The sequence below is a fragment of the Rhineura floridana genome, chromosome 10, assembly GCF_030035675.1.
Source record: "Rhineura floridana isolate rRhiFlo1 chromosome 10, rRhiFlo1.hap2, whole genome shotgun sequence".
Lineage (NCBI taxonomy): Eukaryota > Metazoa > Chordata > Lepidosauria > Squamata > Rhineuridae > Rhineura > Rhineura floridana.
In genome coordinates, this window is record NC_084489.1 from 79,336,460 (window position 1) to 79,349,856 (window position 13,397).

At 41.0% G+C, this 13,397-nt stretch overlaps 1 protein-coding gene across 9 annotated transcripts in view; it reads right to left on the reverse strand.

Annotated features, from left to right (window-relative positions):
* The window catches only part of GALNT11 (polypeptide N-acetylgalactosaminyltransferase 11), a 52,677-nt gene extending 40,507 nt beyond the window's left edge, over positions 1-12,170 (reverse strand). For 4 of the 9 annotated variants that reach the window (XR_009758240.1, XM_061587643.1, XM_061587650.1 and 1 more), the window contains exon 1: positions 11,879-12,170. The gene's annotated coding sequence lies outside the window, so the exon portion shown is untranslated. Of the gene's footprint in view, positions 1-3,404; positions 3,488-4,381; positions 4,495-6,098; positions 6,201-11,118; positions 11,289-11,535; positions 11,631-11,878 lie in introns of those variants that run through there. The other 5 variants (XM_061587644.1, XM_061587645.1, XM_061587649.1 and 2 more) reach the window with 5 other exon arrangements.
* Positions 12,171-13,397: the final 1,227 nt, after the last annotated feature.

Genomic DNA, 13,397 nt, shown 5'->3' on the forward strand with positions numbered 1-13,397 from the left:
TCAGCTCCTGAAAGTTGACCTTTCAAAAAACTGAAAATTAATTTTATATTGTAACAATATAAATCCTTCATCCTATGCAAAAACATTAACACATACATCAACTTTATAAGGCTAAGGAACATCAATGGATACAGAACTTGTAAGTGAAACATTAACAGCATTCTACAAACCAAGCACAGTGGAATTTGCCCCACATAACAGGAGTACATTCTCATTTCCCTTGTGAGCTTCTCAATAAACGTCTCTATCTGGGCTGGTACATGTATAACACAAGCTCTTCGTATATTGTGGTTTGTAAATCATGAGCCAGTCTCAGAAAGAAATGCTCCCTCTCCCTCCTGGACAAAAATCCTGCATACCTCCACCCCTTAGTTTAACAATAATTTAGCAGTACATCTGCAGCACTAACCATGGTTAATGCTAACCAAATTCCCTCTCAGGGTTTTTGGATCTGCTTCAGAACCTGGTTAAGGTAGTTAGCCTTAAGTCACTGTCCTACCTTCTTGTAAACTAACAAGCTACTTGCAAATCTAACTGTTAGGGACGAAAATGTTCTCCACCTTGACTCATAGTTCTCAGTATTTGGAGAAAAGTGTGAGATGCAGAGAAAGAATAGCACAAACATCTTGGTAATTCATTGATTACTGGAAAGCTCAGTTTGTGAGACATTAAAGGCAAAAAAAAAATAAGCTGAAAGTTTAAACATTTACAGCCTAACCACTTGAAAATATTTGCAGCACAAGTCAACAACTAATTTTTAACAGGGACCATATTTTGAATTGAGCAAAGGCTAAAAGCGAGCAACTTCAGCTCTGTCTCAACTCATGCCTCAAGAAGAAAGACACAGTGAAAGGGTCCTCAAGCTTTGTTCTCTTCAAAAGGCACACAGACTCGCTTATGTAGTACAACCACTTCTGTTTCCCATGTCAGAAAGAATCACTGTGATACTAAGTCAGTCCTTGGAATAAGGGCGAAGCTGCAGGTGAGGTGGCAAGACCCGACACTGGAGGCATTCAAGAGGCAGCTGGACAGCCATCTGTTGGGAATGCTTTGATTTGGATTCCTGCATTGCGCAGGGGGTTGGACTTGATGGTCTTATAGGCCCCTTCCAACTCTACTCTTCTATGATTCTATGACCCTAGAAGCAGTCCAAGCCCTGGGACACTAGTCTCCATTATTAATTTATTGTGCAGCAACAACACAGAAATGTTTTTCTAGACCCAGGACACAGTTTGTATTCAGCCTCCTCTTTCTTACTTTTTACACTGTAATGGAACCTTATCAATTACACAAGCAATTACATACCCGACCCTGTTTTTCTTTCTCTGCAATCCAAAACACTTGACCCTGAAACTCAAGATCTGGCAATACTGCTCATACCTACAGATTAACAGCTTCTTCAACTAACCCTAGATAAATGAATTATCAAGGCCAAGGCTTCAAACCAACAACTGAAAATACTTAAGCACAAATACAGCAACTCCTCTATGTTGGCAACTCAAATAAGAAACAGTATCTTTCCTATCAGAATTGCATAACCAGATCAGAAACATGTGGATCTGTTTTGCTGCTTTTAAAAAACATGTTCATATTAATGGCAGTTCTGGCTGGCATATGTTTTGTCTAAATTAATCTCAAGAGGCTATCAATACTTTTCAAATGGCTAAATGAGCTCTGGAGATTCAACAAAAGCAAGAAATCAGGCAAACAATTATACAGCCACAAGAATTGTATGCTATAGCCAGCATGGATTTTTCACATTCTGCCACGTTAAATTGAAAATACCCCCCATACCATTCTGCTCTACATTTTCATGGCGATACATAAAACACTCTTCTCAGAGAATCTAGAGTTCAAAATCTAGAACAAGAGTAAAATAATCCAGACCTGTTGGATTTTTTTTCTGTCAGTGGTCTCATAATTTGCTGAAATTAATTAAAAATCAACCATGTTCACAGAGTACCTGTAATCCTATTACTGACCTTGCCCCATACTCTGACCTTCATCTTCTGCAGTTTAAAAGTTTAAAAAATGCATGGCTGATTTTTAATTAATTTAAGAAAATTAACATTGGAGTCTATGATAGCACAGGCATGCTCAGTAAGACCCAACTGCCAGTGTTCTTAAAGCCAGACTAACAGCTGTTTGGCTTGGCTAATCAAGGGACCAGAATGGCTTAACAGTTAGCTCCTCTTCTCAGAGAAATCTGGGGATTGTAGCTTTGTGAGGGGAATAGGGGTCTCCTAACAACTCATGGCATCCTTCACAAACTACACTTCCCAAGATTCTTTGGGGGAAGCCATAACTGTTTAAAGTGGAATAAATGTCTGGTATGGATGTGGCCAATGACAGCTTTGGTTTAAATTTGGGTGGGAGACTACATGCGTCTGCAGTAGAATAAGAATAAAAAGGTGGGGGGAAACCAAAAAATAATGATACTGTTAATAATGCTTTCCTTTTCAAAAGGAATGGAGCTTTACCTCTGCCCCGTGCCCACCCACCCAATCTCCTCCCCTCCCTACTCTTCCAGTCAGCTTCCTCCCCCCTCCTCCAGGTCAATTTCATCTATCCTAAGCATGATTTCACAGAATTAAATCCCACTGAACTCAATAAGCATGCAAATGGTCAAACCTCCCTTTCCCCCCTCTCCCCTCCCCCCTTCTTTTCTTCTCCCCTCTTCTCACCTCACCACTCCAGCCCTCACTCACTCCCCATTCTCCTCCTCCCTGTGATCAGTTTCGAGGGGGAGGGAAGGGGAAGGAGAGGGGGAACATGATTGCACGGGAGTAAATCCCAGTGAACCCAATAATCATGCAAATGATCAAACCTGCCCTCCTCCTCCCCTCCCCCTTACATCTGCTCCCATTCCCCTCCTCCCTTGCCTCCTCCTCTCTGCCAGAGTAAGTCTCTAATTCACACTCAAACACTGAGGATTACAATACATATCCATAAATATGCATTACAGAACAAAATAATCATATTCTGTCAACATGATTTGACTGCAACAGGATGTTTGAGTATAGAGATACAACAAATTCATGTTAAATTTTGCATGTTCAACCTAACACTACCACCAATCACTAGGATTGCCAGGACTGAAATTTTAAAAATCTATACAGAGAAACAAGTGTAAAATCCTTCTGAAGTCAGTGTTCGAAATATAGCACTGGGTTTCTCAGAGTTTAAAGCAGTAGTGGCAGTGTTGGTATGCAGCAGCCAATTAATATTTTGTGTGTATTCTCAATTCATTAGAATGTTAAGAGACAAAACACACATTGCAGTTTTAACAAGAAAAGAGTGGAGAGAAAGCATTTCATATATATATATATTTGGCTTTATCAAAAATTTCTGCTCCTGCACTAACTAACATTTTGTTGGTTCTTCTTTAACATCCCAAAACATACCTTGGCAGGAACTATTAGAGTGGTATTAACATGCCCAGCACTCTTTCAACAGATAGACTGCACAATTAGTTGCTTCCTTAGCTTCAACTTACAGTTCTCTTTTCTTCAGGAAAGGGGTAGAGGATGACACAAGAGAAAACAAAAATGTACTGTTTCAGAACAAGGTCCTTTTCTCTACTGGCCCACATTTGTTTACCTCATCTCAATTACAATCTAAGTCCAAAAGCTCAACTCCATATTGCACCTCTATCCCAATACCAGTCATATGGTTGAATTCCCCAGTGACTCAAGCTTCCCCTCTTATTTATCACAGTTCCTTATCACCACCATTTGCTTTAGAGTTAATAAGCCTACTGACTTCAGTGAATCCATAGTATGAAAAGGACCCACAAAACTAAACTGAGAATCTGTAAGATATAAAATATGACGTACAAACATTATTTCAGGATTACTGTGAGTTACCAGAAGTACTGTTCTTTTCCATCTTTCCCATTTCCTAGTTCCAAAGCTCCTTGTTAAAATGAAAACGGCAGGTTTTGCATTTCAGAGTGTTCCACATCTTGCAATAAAAATGTATTTCCTTTTAATGGAAAAGCAACTGAATACCATGGAGTATTAGCACTTTAGCACATGTGCAATAACTGACATTCAGATGTAAAAACCAACTGTACGCATTAGGAACAAAGGAGAAATATTTAGCTATGGTTCTATTTTATATCAGATTAAAATTACAGCTGAATTCATGACAAACATTCCAGTTCACAAAAATCCGATTTGTAACAGAAAGAAAATAGTTCTGATTAAGTATACATTTCCATTTCCTTCTCTCACCTGAAACACTAGGGTTTACCAAGCATTCAACCACCACTCCCAAGGTCAAGCAAGGACAGTAATTGCTTAGGAGGAAAGAGTAACCGCTTAAGTGTAAGTTTTGTTTCAAGCATCATAAATAAACAGAAATAGAAAGAGATAATCACCTGTACTTCCTTTTCCCCCATGGTCCATAAAAACCAACACCATTAATTGTTGAGGCCAAAATTTACCCTCTGTTGCAGCATCACCATCTTTCCCCATTCTTGCCAGCAGCAACCTATGATGTGGAGTGGAAAGGGGGAGGGAATAGGGCATGGCGTAAATTTGCTACATGTAATAGAGAGAGGAAGAAACCATGGAACTTCTGAGGTTTGACAGAAGCCCATGTTTGTTTTTTATTTATTCATACAGAGATTTATAACTCACCTTTCTAGGATTAAAGCCAAACTCAAGGCAACTTAGAAACCCCAAATGTAAATCACAAAATTAAACACAATCCCAACAAAACACCAATGAAGAGGAATAATAAAAACACTGTGCAGCTCCTCCCCAGCAGGAGTAGTAAAAATAGAACGGAATGGAAATCTTCTGTTCAGAGATAAAAATCACACAAGGTGCATGCAAAGCCCTTCTAAAATAGCTTTTTAAATCCTTGCCATGGTCTGCTAAACAGCTATAAGACTAATGGGAGTTAGACTAGATGGGTTTTCAGCGACTTTCCACAGTTCCCTGCTCCTCTTAAGGAAACTTTATTCCAACTGCCTTGCCTGCCAACATCCTGCAGTCCTCATTTCTCTTATACTATCACTGTAGTAAACTGCAAGCACTCACCATACCTTGGATGGAAGAGTCTTGAAGCAGCTGTTATCACTACTGCATAAGCTGACTACAGTTTATGTTCAAAGAGTAATTCAGATCTAACTTAATAGGAGCAATTCTGTTTGTATAATTTTGTATATAATGGGCATGCAGCATTTGAGTTTCCTAGCTGCAGAATGCTGAATACAGGTTTGTAGTACATTATAGCATTTCCCTGCCTTTCAAAAGGGAAGTAAACCCAACTATTTCACATGACATTTGGCTGCCAATTTATTTCTAGGCTGGTATGATTTTGTTTAGGAGTCACTGCAGTTTTAAGGAGGCATTTTGTTAGCATTATTTTAAATTATAAGCATGTTTTAATGGGTTTTATGTAAAATGCCCTAGGCACAGGAAAAGCACCATACAGAATAAACTTAGTTAAGCCTGCAATCCCATACACACCCACTGAACACAGAAGGACTTACTTCCAAAGTAGACAGGCATGAGGTTGTGTCATACAGCAAGCACTGCAAATTCTCATGGCAGCATGTTAAAAGATGCCAGCCTACCGACATTCATTTTATGCACCCAGACCACACACAAGACACGTTTCATTTTTGAATGTCCATAAATGCTTTACTTTTTCAACAAACCAAAAAGCTCTTACCCAAAACAAAATATCCAAGTTTTGTATCTGCAGAAAGGTAGCTACACTCCTGAATGTGCAAAACAGGGTGCTTATATTACAAAATTCTTTTCTCTTTTGCCTTAAAATACTACTATACAGGGGCGTTGTTATGGCAGCCCAGGGGGCTCAAGCCCTGAATCTTTTAACTAGATCTCCTGTCCCTTTGTCCCTTATTTTGAAACTTAATTTATTTTTATTTTGCTTATAGGGCTGCTAGAAATGCTAAGCTAAAATGATGAAACTGAGGTTATCATACTTTGGACACATCATGAGAAGACATGATTCACTAGAAAGGACAATAATGCTGGGAAAAACAGAAGGGTGTAGAAAAAGAGGAAGACCAAACAAGAGATGGATTGATTCCATAAAGGAAGCCACAGACCTGAACTTACAAGATCTGAACAGGGTGGTTCACGACAGATGCTCTTGGAGGTCGCTGATTCATAGGGTCGCCATAAGTCATAGTCGACTTGAAGGCACATAACAATAACAACAGAAATGCTACGAAGCGCATTGCTGGTGAACCCCCATCATTTTAATTTGCTCAGAGACCTATATTTGGATATATAAATATAAATTAGTACATGCACATGTTATGCAACGTTGTGTCATGGGCCGGTTACTCCAAGTCTTTTAAGTACCTAGCACTGCCCCTGCTGCTGTGTTACAAATATATCATATTAATGCTAAACAATGTCTGAAAATCCTGACAGAGTTTAGCATGTTAACAATGTGTGCAACTTTGCAAAAAAATAGCAACACTTAAAATTTATTTGTATATTTAATTCTACAAATTTCCCTGGTATGATTATGATACAGTAACAACATATCACAATTCATAGGAGACAGTTATAAGCAAGCTAGTCAAAGCAAAAAGGCCAAGAGGTAATGCTGATCACTCCAAAACTGATGCACTTCCACTTCTTCCTATTTTGTTTCAGTTTCAGTGTTTCCTTTGCAAAGCTAGTATACTTCCTGCTTGCCATATTGCTCTAATCCTACATTGTGGTAGACTTCGAGATCCCCAAAGTCACCTTCCACCTTTAAGCTGCTTAAGAAAAATATGTATAAAAATTTGTAGCATTCAAAGCAAATCCTCAGGTCATCTCAGTTGCACTGTGCTATTTAAAAAACAAAATAGCATCAGGCATCTCTGCACAAGAAAGCCTTTGTTTATCAGGTGCCATATTCTGCCATACGATATCTGAAATCCAAAGACATAGGTTCTTTCAAAACCAATCATCTAAGACAGGCAGCAAGGTAACTATCAAAAGCACTGGCAGTACTGTGCAAAATGACTACTGCCATTCAGCACAAATAGGTGAAAATAAAGCAGTTATTTTAAAAGCTCACCCATCAAACAGAAAGTCTTTAATATCCTAGTCAGTTCTGCTCAATCGAATGAGCTTTCACACTCGCTCTGCAGGAAAACTAGACTCTGGTACAATTATTTAGTTTTCTGATAGTCTTAATGTCTATTCATTCTTAAACAGTTTCTAGTACTCAGAGTTGCAAGACAAGTTTGAAAACATTGGCAGTAACCACTGAAGACACAACCCAACACTGTGTGTACTTGGTACAGAAGGAAAAAATCCTGTACAAAGCTCTGTGCTAAGAAAAGCTGAATTATGTGACCTGTGTAAATTATTAAGATTAAATAAATTTGCATACTTATACCTTCTTTGTGCCCATAATCTGAATTGTTAAATCAGCCACCCAAAGAAAAAGGAGAGATTTCTGCATATTAAGGTATTCACCAGGCATATAAAAAACTGTTTGCAAATTTTAGAAGAGGAAAATAATAATACACTCTAACTACCCTGTACTCTGGAGAGCCAGTGTGGTGTAGTGGTTAAGGTGCTGGACTATGACCTGGGAGACCAGGGTTCGAATCCCCACATAGCCATGAAGCTCACTGGGTGACTCTGGGCCAGTCACTGCCTCTCAGCCTCATGAAAACCCTATTCATAGGGTCGCCATAAGTCCGAATCAACTTGAGGGCAGTATATTTACATTTTACCCTGTACTCCAGGAGATGAGGAAAGTGATGAGATTGTCATGTGGAGAGGGGGTAACAAGGACAAGGGGGTAAGGTCTTCTGAGGGAGCTTAGGGTTTGGGAATGTGTATCTCCCAAACATAATCCATACTTGCTAGTCCAGAATGCTATAAGTCTTTCAAGAGCTCCAACCACTTTAAAGGTACCTCTGTGGTGGGGTTTAATTTCCAAGGAAGAAAAAGCACTTTGCCCATCCTAATAAATCCCACCTCAGAGACTCATTAAGTAAGGTGTGAAGGTAGCAGAGTTCGTAAATGCGTGAAGTATCCTGGACAGATGAGTGAAATTAGGTTCCGAGGCGGAGTTATGTTATGTTTTATTTCTAGGCTGCATTTGGCCAAAAAAAGCCCCAAGGAGGCTTACACACAATTAGAAAAACACAATATAAAACACAAATAAAGCAACACAATTTACAAAAATTCAAGCCAACAAAATCCTAGCATTTCTAAAAAGCAACAATGGCTAAAAACCAAAAGCACTCATCTTCCAGTCCAAGAAAAATGTTGCTAAGAGTGCCATGAGGTACATTTTCCCTGAACCAAATTACCACCCAAATTCTCCCATACACTGCAAGGGAGAGGCAAATATACCTTTATTACCCTGCCTATGCTGCTCAGAGCCAGTGCTAAGTGAACATCTCATGTAGTTCCAAACTTCAGCGATCATTGCTACACAGCAATAATGGTATCACATCAGATCACTGAGGTTTAGGAAGCTACTCGCCTAGTTCCAAAGCTCAGCAGTCTTGCAATATTGAGGGGGGGGCATTCCAGTTCATTTCCCCATCCCCACACAGAATCCCTTCATCTTAATGCAGTTTGGCTTCAGCCATGCAGACCTGTGAAGCCCTGCGAACCACCATTCCTCCAAGATGGTCAAGCAAGTCTACCTTCACATTCTTAAACAGTTAGAACTGAGGAATGAAGGAGATTCTTAGGAAGCCAAATTCTGTGTCCAGTACTGTCTTCCACACTTGTGTGGTGCAATTAGATACACCCCCCCCGCATGTGGTCTTTGTTCCCTGCCACCAGGCTGGGCTTTCTTTGCCTTCTTAACTGAGTGCAAAAATTGGGTTTGGCACTGAGTTCTTGTATTATTATTATTTTTAAACTGCAAGATGCTGCCAATTCTGACTGCGGTAAAAAGATTACTTTCCGTTTTAGCCATCACTTCGTCCTAGAGTCAGTTGGAGCGCAGTGGCTGGAATACAGTAGGACTCCACTTTCCAGCAGTTTTCGCTTTTCAGCAGGGGCCTGGAACGTAACCTGCCATATGAGTGGGGCCCTACTGTAAAGTTTTAGTCTTAAATCTATGCATATACCAGCCCTCAAAAGTTTACCCCTGTCAGATCAGAACTTGCATGCAAAACATTCAACACAGCAGTTCACAAGGACTGGAGAGTTTTATTGTCTAAAATCAAAAATAACATTATACAATCTCAGTTATAGAATACAAGGGAATTCTAGTCTGATAGATTTCAGAAATTTTACATTCTTAATGTTAGCTTGTTTCTGTATTTCCTTTCAACAGCTCTCAGATTTCCCCTATTTTATCCCCTGCTTCAATAATCAGTACTTAATCAACATGCTACTAAACCCATCTCTGCCAGTAGATTAGACTTTGTAGGCTTTAGTTGGATTACTGCAGCAATCAAAGGCTGAAGAATGGTTCTCCTTTCCATATCCTACTTTATCCCTCTTCACTGATGTGCCCTATATTATCTCCACAACAATTGTTCAATCCTAACAATACTTCAATTGTGAGATTGTAACAACCACCTCAATAGAGAGGCAGTACCTGTACAACATATCACTGGCAGTTGTATGTGAAAAACCTAACACATTATCCTCGACTACATTCAAATTACAGCTGTACTATGATCCACATTTAACAAATTTCTTCAGTCTAAAACAGGAAGCAATTGCAACATATTAAAGAAAGTTTTTTTACATTCACAGCTGGTATCCTAATCACCTGCCAATTTTCCTCACAACTATCATAAATAACAATTAACATTGTTGTTAACTTACTCAAACCTAATCACCAGCAGTAGTAATTAAATTCCTGTGCAAAGTAAAGCAACTTCCAGTCCTACACCATCTTGTAGTAGGAAAATGCAAGGACTATTGAAACAAACAAATTGAAGTCATGTGGTACTTAAAGAATGGGAGTTATTTTGTTTTCTACATTACGCTATTGCTCTTTTCCATCCAACAAGGTTCAGGTGTTTTGTAACAGACAGGAACTTTTAAAACATTATTTTCTCTGTTACTTAAGCTTTGCACAAGAACCTCTGCACTAAGATTGCAACCCTGTAGATGTTTACCTGGAACAAAGTCTCACTGAGCTCAATGGGCCTAGTTTCCAAATAGTCATGCATAGAACTGTGGGGCATGTGAAAATTTTCATCAATAAACTGAACGTTGTTTCCACCAACCCTATGGCTATACAAAACCCTTCTAATCAAAGATTAGAGAGCTTCTGAGTAAAGAACATGTGAAAGCTTACTTCAGATACTTATTCTTAAAAAGCACTACCACAGACCATTCCTATGTAAACAGAGATGAAATACAAAGCATCAGAGCCTGTGATCTGCATCTGTGCTCCGAACAGAGCTCCTAACCTGGCACTCACTTCTGCCTTATAATGGTAGGGAATCTAAATTCAATAGATGTGGTCATTGTAGTATAATGTTATACAGATCACCTGGCCTGTACACAGCAATTTCCAGTTTGCACCAGTTTCTCCTTTTCCACAGCTCATGTTAGGAATAAATACTTCACTTTCCACACTACATTATGATCAGCAAACATTCAAAAGGTACACTACAGCCAACCATTTCTGTCTACAACAAAAGACCTGCAGCAGAAGAGCAGCTGGATCTTAATGGTTACCAAGAAGCAAGTCTGACTGAATTCCCAAAAAAGTGTGCTTAGAACTGTAGCTTCATATCAGGTGTTCAGCAAATCAATCACATATAGCCCCAGAGTTTTAATTATGGGGCCACCATGTTATGTGTTCACCACCTCTGGAAAATCAATCTGTAATGAGACTATATAGGCTATAACGTGCAACTGATTTCTTTGTCGCATTTTGACCAGCACTGAAAGCATTCATTACATGGCACAAAAGAGCATCTCAAAGAAGGCCAAGCCATCTTGCTCTTTGGCTACAAGAACCTGTACGCAGCCAGATTGTCATACAAAAATCACATCTTTCAACTCTAATTTGGAATGCACAATATCCCTACAAAAACAGGAAGAGGAAGAAACACCACCACCACACACATACACATATCCACATACTAATCTTCAGCCTTCTTGATTCCACGGTACAAAAGCAGGGCGGGCTAACCTGCTTGTAGTGATCTTGCATAGGTACCCCCTGGCACTGCGGCAGCAGGATGAAGGCAGGCATCAGCAGAAGGCGAAGGAAGGCAACTCGCCTGTACACACTGCTTCCATTTATTCACCTGACGCACTGTTGTACTTAAGGCACGGGACACTTAACACACGTTCCCTTCCCCTCCAAAAAGGGACGACAGACTTGCTGTCTCCTTCCCTTCCTTGATCTCCCCACTTGCAACATTTAGATGATGAGCTCCTCGGCGTCTGTCCTCAATTCCCTCCCCTTCCCTTTCTTGGTCATGCTCATTTCTAGGTTCCAGCGCAATGCTTTTCTAAATCAGGCTAGTCTACAAATACACCGTGTCAAATTGATATCGGGGGGGGGATTAAAATATTATTACAACAATAAACAAACTAAGCTTACTGAGAGCATCAGTTAAGAGAGAGCCTGGGACCAACGCGAAGGAGGGAGGAGAAGGCGACGTTCATTCGCTGACTGACTTCGCAGGGAGCGTGGCACGGAAGAGGGGGAGCTGGGAGCTGGAAGACAAACGGGGGCTGGGGCTGGGAAGAGAGCGGCATCTACGCGGCTCAGTCTTTCCATTCAACCGCTGTCTCAGCAGCCCCTCCGCCAGGCCTGACATCCGCATCCCACCCAGGAGAGAGGGCGGCCGGGCGCCTCGAGCTTCCCAATCCCCTTTTTTTCTGAGCGAGCGGGGCGGGGGGGGGATTGGTTGGTACGTCTGCCGCGGGTCCCTCAGACTCACCCGCGTTGTGGCGATCAGACGATGTGACTGGAGGGCGGCGGAGGTCAGGAGCTCGACTCAGCAGAATCATCCTCGTCGCCTGAAGAAGTTTTAAAGGAGAGAGAGAAGGAGGCGTTCGCAACAATGGCTCGGGGTGAGGAGAGACGGGGGGGGAGAAGCTGTGGTAACCGCCACTGCGCGAGCCACCAACCATCAAGGGGAAGGAGGGGGGGAGTAAGAGCGTGAAAGGAGCGGGGACAAAAAACCCCACACACGCTTCTCCGTGGCGAGCCACCTCGCCGCGGTCCCTCAGTGGGCACAATCTGCCACGTGACATCTCGCTTGGTTTCCCCCCCTTCTCCCTACTGCCCTTCGTACATGCGCGTGGAGCGTCTGGTGTGCCGCCATGACACCAGAGGCATGGCTGTTTGCTCCTCTCGTGTGTCTGTGCGCGCTTCCCGATGAAGACTTCGCCGACGCTCGCTGCGGGAGTTGGACTGCGGGGTAGACAGGCGGGAAATGCGGGGGGCCCACCTCAGGGCTTTGATTTCAGCCAGGATTGTTCAAAGGCAGGTGCTGGAACACCTGAAGTAATAATGTAAAGGAAACTCTCCATGGTACTTCTATATAAATAGCAGAGAAAATCCAGACTGTATACAAGCCATACACATAAAGCACATAACTTCCCTCAAAAAAAACTCTGGGAACTGTAGTTTTCCTCTCACAGAGCTACCATTCCCACCACGCTTAACAAACCACAGTTCCCAGGATTATTTGGAGGAAGTTGTGTGCTTTAAACGTATGGTGAACATGCAGTCGCAATCTGAAACTGATTATGTGGTACATTTTTAAGGAGGCCAAATTCTATTTTATCATGCTGTTTTACATTGTTTTCTTGGTTATTTCTATATTTATGTGTTTCAGCGCAGGCAAGCAAAACTATTTTTGTCTGAGGGACGGATAGATATCCTCATAACCCCCTGCTTCATGGCTATATTCATTCCAGTGGTGGGTGGGCCAGTACAAAAAAAAAGTGGGTGAGGTGATTATCTATTTGCACAAATTTCTATACTATCAACGTTAAGAAAAAAAAATAATGGTAATGACCAAGGATAAAATCAACTATAAAATTTGGAAAATAAGTTAAAAAATCACAAAATCTTACCTTTGTTAAGGAGACTGTTGTGCGTGCTGGGTGTGGCCTCCATCTTCCATTCCCTCCATCCCTAATCTCCAGTTTCATGCTGTACCCTAGTGGAATAGTTGTGGCCTCTTTTCTTTGGTGAGGCTTCCTATATGTAGTTGAACTGATAATGATGCAGCTCTCGGTATAATACAGCTTCCTTACAAAGTACAGCATATATGTCCTGTGATAGGAGAGGTACAAAAGCAGAGCAGTAGCATCAATAAATTTTTGAAATCTCTGTTCCAAGGAGTAGAGCAAATCTAGGCATATTAAGACAAAATATCTCAAACTTTGAAACTTGATTTGCTAATCTGCCATATCACCATCCTCCTGAATAGCTTCAGGACTGGTTTT